The following is a 20620-nucleotide window of genomic DNA, read 5'->3' as shown; positions in this document are numbered from 1 at the left end:
TCCAGCAGCTCCCATTGGCCTGGAGCAGCAAACCGCAGCCAGTGGGAGCTGCGATCAGTCGAACCTGCGGACGCAGCAGGTAAACAAACCAGCCCGGCCCGCCAGGGGCTTTCCTTGCACAAGCGGTGGAACAAGTTTTGGAACCACTGCTCTAATATCTAGTTATGGAAAATGCTTTCCTCCACCTGAGACTGGCGAGAAGGCTGCGCCGTATCCTGTTGGACTATGATTTCACCATGGTGATCCACACCTTGGAAACCTCCAGGCTGGATTACTGCAACTCGCTTTCCCTCGGTATGAGCACAACAAATTTTCAAAACCTTTGATTATCCCAGAACAGACTCGTCCACATCCTCAGCAATTATCAGCCTCACCCTATTGTTCCCCACCCCACTAGATGGGATCCCCACTGAATTCCAGGCCAACGGCACATCAGTCCTAAGCCCTTCATGGGATTGTCCATAGGAAGTTTAAAGAACATCTTCCTCTCTGTGATGACAATCTCCCTCAGCTGCTACATTTCCCATTAACTATGAACTCAACTATTAACTCAAAGGTGAAACTCATGAGAGCAGGAGACAGGGCTCTTTCAGAAACAGGACAAACATTTTGGAACTCACTACCAGAAAACGTTACAATGACCACAAATCAAGTAACAAAGCAGAAAACTCCCTTCTCGAACTGAGAGTTTCCCACAGACACAACTAAAATGAGTAAAGAACAGGAAAGAAGGAGATATAAAAGGAAAAAAATAAGTGATGGCATGAGATCACTGGCCTATTGTGATTTTGGTTATTTATTCTTTAGAAAGCATTCAAATAATATCTATCTATATACTATAAATAGTTTTGTTGGGATATATTGGCTTAATAGACAACTACACAGTTTCTCTTTTTTCAGATTTACATTTAAATAACTGACATTAAGTAATAAATGTTTTGCGGTTGTTACCATCATCACAATTGATTGCAATGGCTTCCAAAAAAGGGAAATGCTGCAAGTTAGGAAAATGTGCTGTTTAAAATGCATGTCTATAGTACTTGGTATTTGTAATAAGATATGGGTTACAACTGTGTAATTGACTGACAGTGAATTATAAAGCTTGAAATTAAGCGAAGGCCGTTTATTTAACTGTTGAATTTTAGTATGTTTTTGTTGGGCAAATCAACAGTAACATGGAGGGTGTGGAATCATAACCTCAGAAGTAGGGTCTAATCAGTATGCTGATCTGTGCCTCGGTTTTGTTCTCTTGAGTTATGTGCATTTCCCGCTTTTGGGCCTAACAAAATCTCTGAAAAAATGTGAGAACAAACTTTCAGAACGTTCTTCACAAAATGAAAGGCCAGATCCACAGCTGGAGTAAAGCAGCTTTGTTGGAGCTACACCAATTTATACCAGCTGAAGACCTTGCTCAGAATTTTCAAAACATTCTACCTCTAATTATTAATTACCAGAATAAAAGCAATAGTCCTTATCAAACCTAATTAAATTTGTTATTTTTTGAAGTCATAATGTGCATTCTATGTTCCTAATGGCATTTGGCAAAACTTAAAAAACTGTGCAGAAACTTGAGGTCTTAGAGTATGGAGATCAAGGACTGACCTACAGAGGTGGATCCAAAGTCCAGCATTCACACAGGGCTTGTTAGCTTAGCAGCAGAGTAAGGTTTTTTTGCGGAAACCTTACAATAGCTAATGTGTAGTATTCAGTTTGGCTTCAGAGAGAGAAGAAGGGTATTAGTGTGCAGGAGAAAAAGTGAACTTTTTGGATCGGCAGACTGTGACTGGAATCATGGATGCAGAAAAAAAAGCCCACAGTTTGATGCTATGTGCTTCCCTGCAGCAATATATATAGTAAATACAATTTATTTTCATTGGTCTGATTCTATATACTTCACATTAAGATGCATTTACAAATGCAAGGAGTCACATTTTAAACCAATGGGACTCTTCATGTGAGTGATAAGAAGGTAAGCATGGTAAGCATGTGCCCCTTAAAGGTGGCTAATGACAACGTAAGGCAGTGGTCTGGCTGAGCTCTTCCCTGCCATCTGTTGATGAACTGGGGGAAAAGACCTCAGGAGCAGACTGTATTTGCATAGACACATCTACTTTGCCTCGGTGATCAGCTGGCAGCCCTACCTGGCCAAAGTGATCAACTTTGCCTGGTTTGTGTTAAAATTCACTTAAGTCTTGGATGAAGGAGTAATGAAATGTTGTTATCTTTATTGCATGACAAAAGGGAAGCAAAATTGTTGCTGTATTGTCCCAAATTAATGCGGTGTTCCCTCTCCTCTTAATAAAAGTTTTCTTTCGTTATACACAGACTCAATGTTTGCAAGTACGGAAGGAAGCATTGCCTTTTAGAGGCACCCATGTGTGCTGGTGTGTTTTTCCCAGATTTTGGGGCAGGTGCTTGAGTTTTGTATTGTTAAGAGGAACCTGGTCCTCATTGCTGCCAACACCACTTGACAGAAGGGTTACAATACAAAGAAGAACTGCTTTTGTGAAGGGACCTGTAATAAATGACTAAGGAAGAGGTCCATCCTAACTTTAAGATGTAGGTGTCAAATTCAGTTCATGTATACGTGCATGGGATTCCTGTTATAGTCAGCAGGATGTGCAAACACCAGCACAGTGATCTATGACAAGGCAGTTAATACTTTTGAATGAGATTTGTGTAATCTATTTAATGCCATATACCTACTAAATTGACTTCAATGGAATTTGCACATTTGGATCCAAGTGCAGAATTTGGCCATTTGAATGTAAATCCTCACTTATACTCTAGCTATACATTTTAATGGTTTCTTATCTCTTATGTTTCTTAATTGTACCAGCACACTAGTTAGTTGCACTATATTTTATGGGGAAAAAACATAGTCAGACTATATTGTTTTGTCTTGAGGATAAATTAAAGATTTTATTAGCAAGCAAGCAAGAAAAAAAATCCAAAATTCTTCTCTTCACAAAGATGTTATCAGCTGCAGACATGCCTTTCAAATACTTCGACAGAAATTTGATGTAGTTTTTGTTAGCACGGTACCCATCATTGCTTTATGCTGAACAATTAAACTGGTTAAATACATTGGTTCTCTGTGTATAAGGAAATGAAAAGTACACTCTCAGCAAGTTTGTTAGATTTAATTGAATTTAGAATGTACGCTAGAAATGAGGTCTCGTTCCTTTTTCTAAATTAGTAGATCATACGGTTAGCTTAAGCAGAGCTCAACTTTCATACAGTACTTGGATTATGTAGCATCACTTTTGAATGTCTTATTTTACTTTGTATTTATAATTATAGAGTTTCTTACCAGCATTTATTTTGATTGATGCTGTTTTCTGAATGTCTCTCTTGATAGATTACATGTTTTTGGAGCCTACCATTGTATGTGATCTAAAACAAGGATCTGAAAGAATAAATGTATGTCTTTTGTGTCTCCTCAATCCCTCACCCAATGTGAATATTAGTAATGGGCCCCAAACGAAAACCCCAATTTCAAAATGCCCTGAAGTCCAGCATGATTGGATCCAGATCTGACAACATGCATAGGCTGGCATACCCTCATATTTATAAATAGATCCTACACAATTATCCCTCTTCCTGATCATTTGGCGGCAGATTTTGGTCAATGTGCATTATTAACTCCTACAGCCCTCATTAATATGACTGCCAGGGTTTCTTCCTGCACTCAGTGGCTCTAGTTAGTTGACATTGGCATAAAGACAAGCAAAACCTCAGAAAAATTTCAAGCAAGAGGCCAAGTGGATAGCACAGCATCCCCTATAAAACAGTCAGTCCAGGAAAAGAATAATATTTAAGCATTTCTCTCTTTCAGCCAAAGCCCTGGAGGTTAGTAAAATATACAAATTGAGTCACTAACAAGAATGCTCAACTAACCCTGAAGATTTTCAAAAGACACAAGATGAAAATCATCCACATTTATTTGGCAACCACACAGCACCCATATGATGAAATCAGTGGTTTGTATGAAAAGTTAAATCATCTTCTGGATGAAGGATGGACATGGTTCAACAAGATTATAGGAGACTTCTAGACTGAAATTGATATAAAGACAAGGTTGAAAGAAAGAAAGAAAGAAAGAAAAAGATAAAAGCGCACATTAAGTTGATGTACTAACTAGGTATTCACATTCTAAATGAAATACATTTGCTGGTATCATTCCTGTTCCCATTTATTCACTCTATAGAATCATCCCACAATTTGCCACAATCCATCATGATTGGCAGCTTGTGCTCAGATGGAGCCTGGAACTGCAAAGCTACTATATAAAAGAAAGGTTGTATGGCACCTGCCTATAGTCTGTTTCTTTCAAGCCACATTGCATAGTCTTTCATTTGACCAACCATTGAATTCATTCATAAAGCAAGAAAAATGTAAATAATAATGAAAAGACAAATGAAAGAACACCCTCAAAACTGGAATGGGACAAAGCACTTCAAATAGAAAATTTCTTTTGGAGTTTGTTGAAGGTAGAGGAATGATTAACATATTTTTAAGAAGAAATACTGGTAATTACAAAAACAAAGAAGTCCACTGATTGAGACTTTGCAGGACTTATCAGAGAATCAGAGAACCTCTTCTTTGCTTCCTGCACTGCCTTTCCAGAAGGATCCAAAAAGTCTTTATGACACAGTAAAGAAGCTTCAGCTTACGATTTCTGCCACCTGCTCTCTAACTTTCCTCCTGTTTTATTTGTTGCAGGACACCTATAAACCCAGGTGATATGGGAACGGAGCCAGAGAAGGAGGCTTGTAGAAAGCACCAAACTGATGGCTAAAGATAAAAAGATGATTATAGAATCCTACCAAAAGCTCAATGGGGTAGGTCTGTCAAATAAACCATATCTTCACTCAGGACCTTCTGGAAGTACTCTCATTCCATTAACCTCCGTCGACAGTCTGTCAAAACAGAACCCGGTTCCTAACAGGGAGTTGTATTGCATGAGGTAATGATCGGTCCATGATTTAGGCAAAATTTCTTACTGTCTGACCTCCAATCTCAGCCCAAAAACTAGATCAAAAGTGTGACCAATCATGTGAACAGAGCCAGTAACCCCTGGGACAGTCCCGTAGTCATTATGGTAGCCATAAAATCCTTACAAATGCACTTTAAATAGTATTCCAGGTAAAACATAAGCAATTAGCTACTTAGTTCAGACCACAGCCATTAAATTCATTAAATTTATGAATCAAATTACTGTCCGCAAGTCAAATGGGAGGTACTCAAAATGTCATTAGACAGCAAGGCCTTGATTCAGGAAAGCACTTAAGCATGTGTTTAAGTTTATCCCTGTTCAGGAAACTACTTAAGTATGCGCTTAACTTTAAATATGTGCTTACGTCCCATTGAAGTTAACAGGATTTAAGCATGTGGTTACATTCTTTTTCTGAATTAAGGTGCTTTCCTGAATCAGATTCTAAATGTCCATGATTCAGATTATAGAATTAGTTAAATTAAATTAGAAAATCTAATGTTAAATACTGAAACATTTTAACATCCCTGTTCATTCAGGGTCACATCTTGTTACTGATTTTTGCATGTTAGTTTTCTGTTACATTTCAGATGTATATGATATGAATTTCAGCGAACTGAAACAAAGATGATACACCTAATTTGTACTTATCTCATGCTAGTGCTAGCAATTCCTCTGCGAGGCAAAAACGTGTGGCAACTTAGTTAACACATCACACACATCAGATGTGTCACATTCTTTGCATGCCACAAAATATTGCATTCCCTGCTCCTTTTGTTTGTAATCTAGCTTCTTGGTCACAGTAAACCTGACTTGATGGATGGCTCAGCAGTGAAGGTACATGATCTTTGGTTTGTATATTTATCTTTTGGAAAGCACTGTTTGGGATAATCGATTGTATAACAATCTTTGGATGAACTGTGTGACCCTGGTCTTCCAACAAAAACATAAATGTACTTTCGGTAGGGTAAGTCCCAATCTGTTTGCATTCACATAAATTGATAGGAGCACGGTCTGTGTTTGCCAGCTGGAACAACGCATCTTAAAAGTAAGAACACACATATAAACTATAACCCCAGATACCAGACACATCACTGGCTTGAACAGGGAGAGTGCAGATCTGAACAATCCTCCCAGAGCCAGATCTAAACAGAAGACAGAGGAGGATTTAAAGTGGGATCAAGTGTGCTTCTTATGCTCAAGAGATTCACAGGCAATTGGCAAATAGACTTGTGCGTCTCTCTAACAGAGCTTTAACCTAACTTATACCTGAAATGGAAAGGCAAATAAAATATTTTAAAGAATTACAGATCCAGTACCAAATTATGAAACAAACATTTTTAAAGCACTTTGTGGCATTAGAAAATGTACTACTTATTGGAAGCTATTCCATTAAATAAACCTGATTTTCCACAAGTTATGGGAGCTCTAGACTAGGGGCTTGTCTACATTTAAAGTGCCACTGTAGTGCTTAGTTAAGACACTACCTACACCGACAGCAAAGCTGCTCCGTTCAGTATAGGCATTCCACCTCCCTGAGAGGTGGTAGCTATGTTAACAGGAGAAGCCCTTCTGTCAATACAGCAATGAATAGGTCGGAATATGAACAAGAGGCTGCTTGGCAGCTCTCCAACACCACTTTCTACAAGCCATTACCCTCTGATCCCACTGAGAGTTACCAAAAGAAACTACAGCATTTGCTCAAGAAACTCCCTGAAAAAGCAGAAGATCAAATCCGCACAGACACACCCCTGGAACCCCGACCTGGGATATTCTATCTACTACCCAAGATCCATAAATCTGGAAATCCTGGGCGCCCCATCATCTCAGGCATTGGCACCCTGACAGCAGGATTGTCTGGCTATGTAGACTCCCTCCTCAGGCCCTACGCTACCAGCTCTCCCAGCTACCTTCGAGACACCACTGACTTCCTGAGGAAACTACAATCCATCGGTGATCTTCCTGATAACACCATTCTGGCCACTATGGATGTAGAAGCCCTCTACACCAACATTCCACACAAAGATGGACTACAAGCCGTCAAGAACACTATCCCCGATAATGTCACGTCTAACCTGGTGGCTGAACTTTGTGACTTTGTCCTTACCCATGACTATTTTACATTTGGGGACAATGTATACCTTCAAATCAGTGGCACTGCTATGGGTACCCACATGGCCCCACAGTATGCCAACATTTTTATGGCTGACTTAGAACAACGCTTCCTCAGCTCTCGTCCCCTAACGCTCCTACACTACTTGCGCTATATTGATGACATCTTCATCATCTGGACCCATGGAAAAGAAGCTCTTGAGGAATTCCACCATGATTTCAACAATTTCCATCCCACCATCAACCTTAGCCTGGTCCAGTCCACACAAGAGATCCACTTCCTGGACACTATGGTGCTAATAAAGGATGGTCACATAAACACCACCCTATACCGAAAACCTACTGACCACTATTCCTACCTACATGCCTCCAGCTTTCACCCTGACCACACCACACGATCCATTGTCTACAGCCAAGCTCTGCGATACAACTGCATTTGCTCCAACCCCTCAGACAGAGACAAACACCTACAAGATCTCTATCAAGCATTCTTACAACTACAATACCCACCTGCGGAAGTGAAGAAACAGATTGATAGAGCCCGAAGAGTTCCCAGAAGTCACCTACTACAAGACAGGCCCAACAAAGAAAATAACAGAACGCCACTAGCCGTCACCTTCAGCCCCCAACTAAAACCCCTCCAACGCATTATTAAGGATCTACAACCTATCCTGAAGGATGACCCAACACTCTCACAAATCTTGGGAGACAGGCCAGTCCTTGCCTACAGACAGCCCCCCAACCTGAAGCAAATACTCACCAGCAACCACATACCACACAACAGAACCACTAACCCAGGAACCTATCCTTGCAACAAAGCCCGTTGCCAACTGTGCCCACATATCTATTCAGGGGACACCATCACAGGGCCTAATAACATCAGCCACACTATCAGAGGCTCGTTCACCTGCACATCTACCAATGTGATATATACCATCATGTGCCAGCAATGCCCCTCTGCCATGTACATCGGTCAAACTGGACAGTCTCTACGTAAAAGAATAAATGGACACAAATCAGATGTCAAGAATTATAACATTCATAAACCAGTCGGAGAACACTTCAATCTCTCTGGTCACGCGATTACAGACATGAAAGTTGCGATATTACAACAGAAAAACTTCAAATCCAGACTCCAGCGAGAGACTGCTGAATTGGAATTCATTTGCAAATTGGATACTATTAACTTAGGCTTGAATAGAGACGGGGAGTGGCTAAGTCATTATGCAAGGTAACCTATTTCCCCTTGTTTTCCTAACCCCCACCCCCTACCCCGTCCTCAGACGTTCTTGTTAAACCCTGGATTTGTGCTGGAAATGGCCCAACTTGATTATCATACACATTGTAAGGAGAGTGATCACTTTACATAAGCTTTTACCAGCAGGAGAGTGGGGTTGGGGGAGCGAAAACCTTTTGTAGTGATAAACACCCATTTTTTCAGGATTTGTGTGTACAAAAACAAACATCTTCTGTATTTTCCACAGTATGCATCCGATGAAGTGAGCTGTAGCTCACGAAAGCTTATGCTCAAATAAATTGGTTAGTCTCTAAGGTGCCACAAGTACTCCTTTTCTTTTTGCGAATACAGACTAACACGGCTGTTACTCTGAAAACTGAGAGTAAGGTTGGTATAACTGCATTACTCAGGGGTGTGGATTTGCCACACCCCTGAGTGATGTAGTTATACCAACATAAGTAGTGGAGACCAGGGCTTGAGCTTGATTCTACAAACATATACCCACATGGTTGGTTCCAATGAGTTAAGATGGAATACCACACAGGAGTGTTTGCAAAATTAGCCCCCTTTATTATGCATGAGTCAATTCTCCCAACTTCTAAACCTGAAGAACATATAGTGAAATCACAGAATATTACTAAAATTCAAGCCAACAGGAATTAAAAATTTTGTAATGAATGAATGCAATTTTGTAATGAAAATAAACAAATGTTATAAATACAGAAATTGTATTTATACAGAAATACAGATGGTGATGCATACGTCAAATAATTTCTAAAAACACTTGTAAACTTCTAATCTACTTCTGAAAAGACAAAAAAGAGAAAATAAACTAGTCTATCATTTAAAGTTAGAGCCAAACTTTGCCCTCAAATATGTCCATACAACTCTCATTAAAGCAAACAAGAATTGTGCACATATGAAGGAAGAAATGACCCCTTTCAAAATCTCAGTTTTTGGGTGCACAACCACAGGCCCTTTAAGGGGACCAATTTTCAGAGGATGGATGTTTAGTACTTCCTGAAAATCAGCCCCTGTAAGATGTCTCCTGTTGGGCTCCCAAAAATTGAAGCATTTAAAATCCTGGTCACTTTTGAAATTCTTGGCCTAGATAGCCTGTTAAGGTAAGGCTTTATCTGCTTAAGGATTTTAAAATCCCACAACATTTTCAGGACATTATCATACAAATGACTTACCAATGTCTTGTACTGATTCAACGAAACAGGGAAAATTAAACAATGTGATGGTGGTTAATACAAAAGCCACATAGGTAAAAATTATCGACCACAAGCTATAGCTTGCATTTCCCCAGTCAGAATGAAATGCTGTAATTGCTTGGATGATACCTATACTATCGCAATTTCTGTATTAATTTTCCTTTGCTTCTTTTTAAACTGCATTTCTTTCTCATGTATGCTAAAATCCTATACCAATATATATTTTTAAAAATCTTAGCATACAAGTTATTACTGAACCTTTTGTAGAAAACATATTTTAGAAAGTTTTATTCCTATTAGAATTAGTCACACGGGGCTTGATTCCCATGGAAGTCAGTTTCAGAGTAACAGCCGTGTTAGTCTGTATTCGCAAAAAGAAAAGGAGTACTTGTGGCACCTTAGAGACTAACCAATTTATTTCAGCATGAGCTTTCGTGAGTACAGCTCACTTCATCGGATGTATACTGTGGAAACTGCAGAAGACATTATATACACAGAGACCATGAAACAATACCTCCTCCCACCCCACTCTCCTGCTGGTAATAGCTTATCTAAAGTGATCATCAAGTTGGGCCATTTCCAGCACAAATCCAGGTTTTCTCACCCTCCGCCCCCCCACACACAAACTCACTCTCCTGCTGGTAATAGCCCATCCAAAGTGACCACTCTCTTCACAATGTGTATGATAATCAAGGTGGGCCATTTCCTGCACAAATCCACGTTCTCTCACCCCCTCACCCCCCTCCAAAAACCACACACACAAACTCACTCTCCTGCTGGTAATAGCCTATCCAAAGTGACCACTCTCCTTACAACGTGCATGATAATCAAGGTGGGCCATTTCCACCACAAATCCAGGTTTTCTAACCCCTCCCCCCCCCAAACTCACTCTCCTGCTGGCAATAGCTCATCCAAACTGACCACTCTTCCCACAATGTGCATGACAATCAAGGTGGGCCATTTCCGGCATAAATCCAAGTTTAACCAGAACGTCTGGGGGTGGAGGGGGTAGTATAGGAAAAAACAAGGGGAAATAGGCTACCTTGCATAATGACTTAGCCACTCCCAGTCTCTATTTAAGCCTAAATTAATAGTATCCAATTTGCAAATGAATTCCAATTCAGCAGTTTCTCGCTGGAGTCTGGATTTGAAGTTTTTTTGTTGTAAGATAGCGACCTTCATGTCTGTGATTGCGTGACCAGAGAGACTGAAGTGTTCTCCGACTGGTTTATGAATGTTATAATTCTTGACATCTGATTTGTGTCCATTTATTCTTTTACGTAGAGACTGTCCAGTTTGACCAATGTACATGGCAGAGGGGCATTGCTGGCACATGATGGCATATATCACATTGGTGGATGTGCAGGTGAACGAGTCTCTGATAGTGTGGCTGATGTTATTAGGCCCTGTGATGGTGTCCCCTGAATAGATATGTGGTCACAGTTGGCAACGGGCTTTGTTGCAAGGATAGGTTCCTGGGTTAGTGGTTCTGTTGTGTGGTATGTGGTTGTTGGTGAGTATTTGCTTCAGGTTTGGGGGCTGTCTGTAGGCAAGGACTGGCCTGTCTCCCAAGATTTGTGAGAGTGTTGGGTCATCCTTCAGGATAGGTTGTAGATCCTTAATAATGCGTTGGAGGGGTTTTAGTTGGGGGCTGAAGGTGACGGCTAGAGGCATTCTGTTATTTTCTTTGTTAGGCCTGTCCTGTAGTAGGTGACTTCTGGGAACTCTTCTGGCTCTATCAATCTGTTTCTTCACTTCCGCAGGTGGGTATTGTAGTTGTAAGAATACATTTGGGGACAATGTATACCTTCAGATCAGCGGCACTGCTATGGGTACCCGCATGGCCCCACAGTATGCCAACATTTTTATGGCTGATTTAGAACAACGCTTCCTCAGCTCTCGTCCCCTAATGCCCCTACTCTACTTGCGCTACTTGGTCTACTTGGTCAAACTGGCCAGTCTCTACGTAAAAGAATAAATGGACACAAATCAGATGTCAAGAATTATAACATTCATAAACCAGTCGGAGAACACTTCAGTCTCTCTGGTCACGCAATCACAGACATGAAGGTCGCTATCTTACAACAAAAAAACTTCAAATCCAGACTCCAGCGAGAAACTGCTGAATTGGAATTCATTTGCAAATTGGATACTATTAATTTAGGCTTAAATAGAGACTGGGAGTGTCTAAGTCATTATGCAAGGTAGCCTATTTCCCCTTGTTTTTTCCTATACTACCCCCTCCACTCCCAGACGTTCTGGTTAAACTTGGATTTATGCTGGAAATGGCCCACCTTGATTGTCATGCACATTGTGGGGAGAGTGGTCAGTTTGGATAAGCTATTGCCAGCAGGAGAGTGAGTTTGTGTGTGTGGGGCGGGGTGCGGGGGTGAGAAAACCTGGATTTGTGCTGGAAATGGCCCACCTTGATTATCATGCACATTGTAGGGAGAGTGGTCACTTTGGATGAGCTATTACTAGCAGGAGAGTGAGTTTGTGTGTGCATGGGGGTGGTGGAGTGAGAAAACCTGGATTTGTGCTGGAAATGGCCCACCTTGATTTTCATGCACGTTGTAAGGAGAGCGGTCACTTTGGATAGGCTATTACCAGCAGGAGAGTGAGTTTGTGTGTGCATGGGGGTGGGGGGGTTGAGAAAACCTGGATTTGTGCTGGAAATGGCCCACCTTGATTTTCATGCACGTTGTAAGGAGAGTGGTCACTTTGGATAGGCTATTACCAGCAGGAGAGTGAGTTTGTGTGTGTGGTTTTTGGAGGGGGGTGAGGGGGTGAGAGAACGTGGATTTGTGCAGGAAATGGCCCACCTTGATTATCATACACATTGTGAAGAGAGTGGTCACTTTGGATGGGCTATTACCAGCAGGAGAGTGAGTTTGTGTGGGGGGGGGCGGAGGGTGAGAAAACCTGGATTTGTGCTGGAAATGGCCCAACTTGATGATCACTTTAGATAAGCTATTACCAGCAGGAGAGTGGGGTGGGAGGAGGTATTGTTTCATGGTCTCTGTGTATATAATGTCTTCTGCAGTTTCCACAGTATGCATCCGATGAAGTGAGCTGTAGCTCACGAAAGCTCTTGCTCAAATAAATTGGTTAGTCTCTAAGGTGCCACAAGTACTCCTTTTCTTTATGGAAGTCAGTGTGACTACTCAGCTCATTAAGTACTAGCATGGGTTTAAGCATTTTGTTGGATCATAGCCAAAATGCTCATCACTTTGCAGGATTGTGCCCTATCAATTAAAAAGTAATTGAAACAGAGTTAACTAGTTCTCAAGCTAGGGACTGACTATGAGACTGAATTACAGATCACATATATTAGAGAATGAAATTAATTTTGGATTAAAAATGGCTCAAGCCAAATCCCTGGATCTGAACACCCCGTTCTGAGGAAAAGAGCATTTCAAAATTCAGATCTGGATCTGAATTTCACAGCTGGACCTCTCTTTAACGAACCAATACAAAACATAGGACTGGAACAATGCTGAACTTTGGGGTGTTTGAAATTTGGATCTAGATCTAAAATTTGTGCCTTGAATCTATCTCTGATTTTAATAGGAGTTTGTTTATATACTACTTAGGATCTGACCAGGCTTTTTCACATTTAATTTTTTTTTAAAAACCCAAATATAGTCAAAGCATGATCAGGAAATGTAACACAGTAACATCATAATGGTGATGACCCATCGTGTACTAGGAAAGGAACAGGAATTAAGTTTCTGATCCAAATACTTGTGTTTTAGGGTGATTGGGAAAAGGGTTAGAAAAGTTGAGTCTACAGGGGGAAAAGATAAACACTTTGTTAGAATTTAGATTATTTAGATCAAACTGAGCCCTTGTATAAATGGATGCAATTCCAATTATTTCAATGTCTGCTTCTATTAGGTCTCAATTGCTCCTTTGTCTTCAAATGAAAACTTTCTCTAAGCTTTTCCCTTGTTACAAACAAATCTAGGCTTTCCTAAAACATATCAAAGTGCTAATACCTGCAAAATTGTCTAAACTTTTATTAAACCTCTGATTAATTAATCCCAGGGGGCTGTTTACCTCCTCTTTGTGCCTGAAGGGGAATGGTAGCAAAAACATTTAGGGAGTATCAAGGCAGGAACTCCTTTGGGAGCCAGCCAACCTGCTGCAGCTTCACCGTGAGGCAGGGCAATACTGAATCGACACTAGCTGGAGGTGCAAAAATTTTAGAATTTCTAGAAATGCATTTCTCCAGGTTTATTTTTTTAGTATTCATAAACTCAATGAAAGCTGATCTGTACAAGTCAGATTTCGCTGTATGTTAACTGTTCTATTACCATAATCTCCTTCTCCAGGTACTTTTCAGATCTTACAATTTCCTGTTGGATGGACTTTTGTTCTTTTGGAGTGGTGGCATTTTTCATAAACTATGAAATCTTTTCAGACAGAGGTGTTTTTATCTTCTTTTTCCCCCATTTGGCGGCACTCTTGCTGCTTTCTTCACTTCTGTCATGTTTTTTGGTTTCCTGGGTGTTTTCACAAGTTTTTTAAGTCATCTCTAATTATCTTCACTAATGACTTTTCTGTCAGCACTTTTAGATTATTTTATGACTAATAAAATATTATTTCCAAAACAGTCTCCTGGAAATTTTATGGCAACTCCCTGATTTCTACATTAAAATTTAAAAATGTTTACTCATACATTAGTTCATAAATCCAATAATCACTGTTTTGTGACAACCAACTTAGAAATGTCTAGCCACTTAGCCCAAAGGAATTCTTTTTTAAGAGTTCTGATTTTTTTGAGACTCTAGTCCATTTTTTCTCAAAGATCTTTCGTTCACTACAAAAGTGCTCTCTTATTTTTTCCTACTATTTTCTTCCCTTGAGACTTTCATTGTGATCATCTCTGTTTACAATGGTGTCAATGTTGACAAATGACACACCAGTAGTGGCAAATACTGTCACAGTTTGTACCTATGCCATAAAGAATAGGACCTTAGCATGTGAGATGACAGCTTGGGGATTACAATATACGAAAAACAACCTTTTAAAATTTTGAACAGAACCACAATACACTCTAATTTACTGTAGAATGATTGAGTTTGTCTCTATTCTTCATTCTTATCAAACATTATTATTAATTATTTTGGAAACTTTCATGCAGTTACAGCATATCTCTTTTCAATCTGAAAACAAACATATCCTAATTTTTCTAACAACAGTTTTAATGCTAGTAACTTGTGGCTTGTTTAATTCAGAAGCAACAACTTCATATAAATAATAATATCTATATGTAAAAGAGCACATCTTATTTTATATCTCTATCTCCGGTTTTAATTAATTGCCTATAGAAAACAACTTGATAATTTACCTGTAAATAGTATATTTGTTTAGGGATTCTAAGATACATACAGTAACACAATAACTAGCTTACTTCCTCAAAATCATGGCCAGAAAGAAAGCAAAATGACATTTTTACATGTTAATGAAAAATACACTTGACAGAACACATAATATGGTACAGCAGAATCTGTTAAATGCAAAGCCCTTAAGCACTGAGAATGTCAGTTAATTAATAGCTATTGCACTTGTACAGTCTTCATTACTGGGCAATCAATAAGCTTAATTTTTTTGCTTTTTAATACTTGCCTATGAAATGGTTTAAAAGTAAATGCATTTTAAGACATGTTTTGTTAAAGTCAATAAGTGGCTATTCTGCTGTCCTGTTCTATCTCTCTTTAATTCACCACAATTGTGTTATGCTTCATTAGCTTCCATTTTATTATACAAGACAGTGAAATTTATCATGAGCACACATTAAATGGTGTGACTGCAGCTTCCTCCAATGGGCAATGTAATGATTAAAAAATGTGTCTATAACCTTATGGCCAGTTGGAAGGATGCCACTAATGTTTCAGAAATAAAGTCTTGGATGATGTGTTATTAGGGGGTTGTCATTTATATTCCCTGTGGTAGAAATTGCATATGTGGAAGGAAAGAAAGTGTCATATGATTAGCATTTGCAAATATAACTTGCCTCATACCAACCAACTGGCTTCACTTCCCTTTTCAGAAGAACAAAAGAAGATCAATGTTGATTTGGCTAGATCACACCTCTTTCATTTCAGAAAGAAGAGGCCTGGATCCTGCACTCCTTATGTTTGCCTGAATAAGAAGTGCTTACTCTAACCTGTTCTTTCATTTGCATTAAACAGAAACTCTGACAAAGCTGTAAATAAAATACTGTATTAGGTTCTATTAATCTGTGCAAGTTTACATTTTACACTCAACATTTGCTGCTGAGAAACCATCCAAATTTATATCATGTTTCCAAGTTAGCTAAGCCTGGCTATTAATAATAAATTTGTGTTGCACTGATACCATTAGGATAATAATGATACTCAAAAATATAAGAGCAAAATTCTCTGTTAAGATTCACATGGCAGAGTTCTACAGTAATATCCTTTTCTCCCTCCACAGTCTCCCATTAACGTCGTTTGGGATTCTACACATGAAAAGAGAGCAGAATATTAGAGATAATATCCACTAAGCGGGTCGGAGAGTAGAAGCTTGTATCACGTGTTACAACATAAATACAATTGCAGTAAACGGGTTAATATTAGTTTGGGCATCTAATTTCTCTACGCTAACTCTTGAGGCAAATGAATCTCCTTTAAAAATGTAACTCAGAGTTCATATTTGTAAATTAAATGGGTGAATAATAGTCCACAATAAGAAATAATATTTGATCAATGTTTGTCAGCTTTTTGGGACAGGGATCATCTTTTTCTTCTGTTTGTGCATTACCTAGCATAACTAGGTGTTATGGAAATACAAACAAAGAAAACCAAACACCAATGAATGGAGCAATGTTGATTACAGATGGTTTAAAATGGTATTGGGAAAAAACTGTACTGGCACACTAATCCCTTGGAAGCACATGTTCACTCACAAATCCCTTAGCAAAATGGGTGAGTGAGGATGAATTGCTTAGGGATACTTGAAGTCAAACAAAAACAAAGTCTTTTGGAAATCATTCTATAGTCTTCTTCTTCTTCTTCTTCTTCATATAGGAGATATGCATGTACCCAAGAACAAAAAATGCACCGTATCTTATCCCAAAACATTACAAAGGCTAATTAATATCGGACACCACATTGATTTTTGGAATGGATTCACACCTTAGCTGGAAACTGGCTTTTGTGCAGGTTAATGGAGCCAGCAAAGCAGTGATTACAGTAGCAGCTACTTATTTCATGAACTGTTAAATGGCTTGGATAATAAATGATGTATATTTCTTCCAAACATGTAAAAGAATAGATTTTCTACATTGTGACAGAATAAGTATTATTTTAATACAGTAACAAAGTCTACTAAGGATGCACAAATCCTATGTGGATAAAAGTGAATGAACCAGATTTTATTTTCCACACTAACACCCCTGCAGCCCCAAAAACTTTTCAACATAGGATGGACTTTTGTTTATTAATTAAAAGAATAGCAATTACCAAAGCATTGTCCTCATTATCATCTACTGCAACCTTTTCTCTGACTTCCTAGACACAAATTGCCCCACTTCAATCCATTCAAAATGGAGCTGCTAAGATCACCTTCCTGACCTGACGTAATGGTCAAATGCTCTTTGAATCCCTCCACTGGCTCCCCATTTTCCACTGCATCAAACTCAAACTTTTTGTCCCCACTTTCAAGACCCTTCACAACTTTGCCCCTCACCACTCATCTATTTTTGTCACTTATTGCCTCACCCCTTGCTTTCCCAGTGATGCCTTGAACATCCATTTGTCTGCTTCTCTTACAAACATCTTTACTCTTCCAGTGTCAACTTCTGCAGATCATCAAGGTTCTTTCCTGGAGAGAAAGAAACTGCGTATGACATAATGGAGGGGTTTCAATCTTTTTCACAGTATGGATCACATCTCAGTAGAGAAAATGTCTTGTGTCTTCCCTATCAGCCGTGATTGTGCAGCTTCCCCATAGCAACTACAGCAATTACTTCATTTGTTGAAGTAACACTGGGGAAGCAGTGTTGTGTTTTTAGCTATCTATAGTATGATAAGCGCTTTGTCCTTTTAAAAAAAGTTAATCATGCTATTTCCCTTCCCATCTGTTCTGTTCTTCTTTTCCTGCTTCTCCCTAGTCATACTCTTCTTTTGCATCTGGTTCTTGTTTGGGGGACAAGAAAAATATGCTGCCTAGTCTTATAGCCCTCCTCTGGACATGCTGTATGCCTTTGCTTTGTCTTGCTTTCCCGGACATTCCTCTTCTCCAGTCCCATTAGCAACTCTTGACCCTTCTTTTGCTGGAGACCCCATTCACACTTGTGCCTTCCGTCCCTTCCCCTCCTACATAGTTATGCCCTCTATTGAGGCAGCTGGGCTATATCCTCCTCTTTGTTGCCAGCTGTTTTGACATACGTTCAGCCTCCTCTTCGCAAGTTGGAGGAGCCAAAATCATGTGACCTGCCCACTCTCCACAAACCGTTAGCCAGTGCTCTGCAGATCTGCAGTTTTTCATGGACCACAATTTCAGAACAGCAGAGGAATCCGTACTTTCCCCCACTTCTGCTTCCTGAAGGGTGCCTTCATCTATGGATCTGGCTCAGAAATACACAGATGGGACAAGTTGCTGACAAGTTTCCCCTCTTTGCCTAAACCACATGTGGGGGCTTCCTGGGCATCTATATCCACAGTTAAGGAAGATGAAGGACTGGGGGCCAGCCAGTCTCCACAGCATGCTTCCAAGTTATTGAAGACAAAGTTTGCAGTAAATAATACAGCTTCTTCCCTGTGCTATGGACCTCTCAACTCCCACTGGTGCAGTGACTGTTGCAAGACCTGTGCTGAGAACAGAGTGCAAGGCCCTATTGGATGGGGGTGGTGGCAGTGTAGAAGCCTCCTGAGGATGCCCCCAGAGCTAGAGGGACTGGTGAGTTTAGGAAGCTGAACACCCAAAGTCTTCCATCAGACAGGGCAAACTCCACCCTTGATGGTATAATTTCAGGCAAACTCTGCAAGCTGTTATAGGATTAAGCAGATTCTTGATTAAATGTTTTCTAATCCATAATAGGTTGTTGAAATCTGGGAAAGTGATTGTTTTGACTAAAAAACACAATTTAGCCTTCTGGGGGATTATTCTCTCATAGACACATGTGATGGTTGCGGGGGTGGAAAGAAAACTGGAATGGACAGGAAGTTAAATCCTTCCCTAATATAGACAGAGATTAACATCCTTGATGACTGGCTACTAAAAAGAGAAACATGTAATGGGGAAGTTAATTTTATCATTGGTAAAGCTTCAGCTGTTCTTCGCGGCTTTGATGATCCTTGTGGCTAAAATAGCTTGTTAACCAAAGCTAAAATGCCAGTTTTCAATGCTGTTACACTGTGTTCTTTGGCAAAAGGACTTTCATTTTATCTGTTCAAGTTTATGACCAAATTTTACATCAAAATAAAGTATTAAGTGTGAGTTGTGGTAGTGCAGAAGAACAGATGCATTGCAAATGAAAGAATACTTCATACTTAAACAGTTACCTGAAGTTATGATAGTCTGTGGCTTTCCCTTCCCCCTGGTTCGGCTTACTCTGATTTAATTCCTAGTTAAATTGGCTTAATCAATTTATTATAAATATAGTATAATAATTACAGTATATTCTATGAAGCTGATGATCATTACAGGATAGGAACTCTTAGTTGAGAGAGGTGCATTCAGAGTGTGACTGTTTACAATTAGTGTCCAAATCAGCAAAGATTCCTAAATAAGAAGTGCAGTAGAGAGCCTACAAGTGAAACAGTCAATAATAATACTTCCATCTAAAAGTCTCAAAGCAATTTACAAAAGTAGTTAACTATTATTCCTGTCTTAAATGTTAAGAAAGTGAGCCAGAGAGCAGTTACAAGATTTGCTCAAGGTCATGCAACAGCTAGCTATTTTAAATACTTATATGCCCCCCTCATTATCATATTATTTAAGCACCTCACAATTTTAACGTATTTATCCTTACAACACCCCTATGAAGTATGGAAGTGCTATTAGCTTCATTTTACAAATGAGGAACCAAGGCACAGAAAGGCCAATTCACTTGCCCAACAGGATCACACAGTAAATCTGTAGTGCAACAGAGACCAGATCCCAAGTCCTACGCTAGTGCCCTAACGACTGGATCATCCTTCCCCTCCAGATTTTAGCTCAGTCTCCTGTACTAACCATTATTATGAGCATTTGCAGAGGAAAGGGAACTCACAATTAATTCAAGTTCCAAAGCAAGGAATGGTTTATCCCACGTTTAAATAGAATACATGGAGGCTTTAGACAACATCACATCAAAATTTTGAAAACAACAATTGTTTCTTAGGCAGAGAGACAGAAGGCCAGACAGCCATAAATTCAATCATAGGCTTTTCTCAGAGAAGTAGATTTAAAGCACACAAACCATATAGGGAACTCATTTATCTAACTCTTTGTTATTTTCTACCATCAGCTCTTTCCCTGTTGTTGGTTTATATTCCTCCTCCCCTGTGTTAAACTGGTTTAGGATGTCAATTAAATTAATTAGTAATCTCCTACTAGAACTTCTGCTATTCAGTTAGACTAATTACTTGACTGCAGGCAGCCCAAGCCCCAAGTAGTTGTTCCCTGGCAATGGCTGCAGGAGTTCCTTCCTACATAAATCAGGAATTTAACCCAATTCTTACCAGATATCAGACAAGGACTATCAATCTTTTATAAAGTGACACTGAAGCAGATTGTTAAAAGTCCAAAAAGTGCACTGTTTTAAATCTTTTATTTCCCACAGTCCCAACATTACCGAAACACAACCTGCATTCAAGCACAGATTATTGTTTAAATTCATCTACAGTATATGGAAGTTTGCAGTAAATCAGCTCTATCCAAGACCGACAAATGTCAGTGTGGAAATTAAAGTATAATATATAATAATATTTTGCTTAATGAAAACCACTAGAAAGTTGCTTAAATAGTTGGTCTTTATTCAAAAACTGACTTGCAAAATGAAGCAAGGACACTATTCAAAAACAGCAAAACATTTTGGTTTTGTTT

The 20620-nt window shown here is 39.4% G+C and overlaps 1 protein-coding gene across 5 annotated transcripts in view; it reads right to left on the bottom strand.

Annotated features, from left to right (window-relative positions):
• Positions 1-20620, bottom strand: part of PACRG (parkin coregulated) — a 471461-nt gene that overhangs the window by 24657 nt on the left and 426184 nt on the right. The gene's annotated exons all lie outside the window — the stretch shown is intronic.

Source organism: Chelonia mydas, chromosome 3, assembly GCF_015237465.2.
Source record: "Chelonia mydas isolate rCheMyd1 chromosome 3, rCheMyd1.pri.v2, whole genome shotgun sequence".
In the NCBI taxonomy this organism is placed as follows: domain Eukaryota; kingdom Metazoa; phylum Chordata; order Testudines; family Cheloniidae; genus Chelonia; species Chelonia mydas.
The sequence above is the reverse complement of the archived record's forward strand: the minus strand, read 5'-3'. Positions and strand labels throughout refer to the sequence as shown.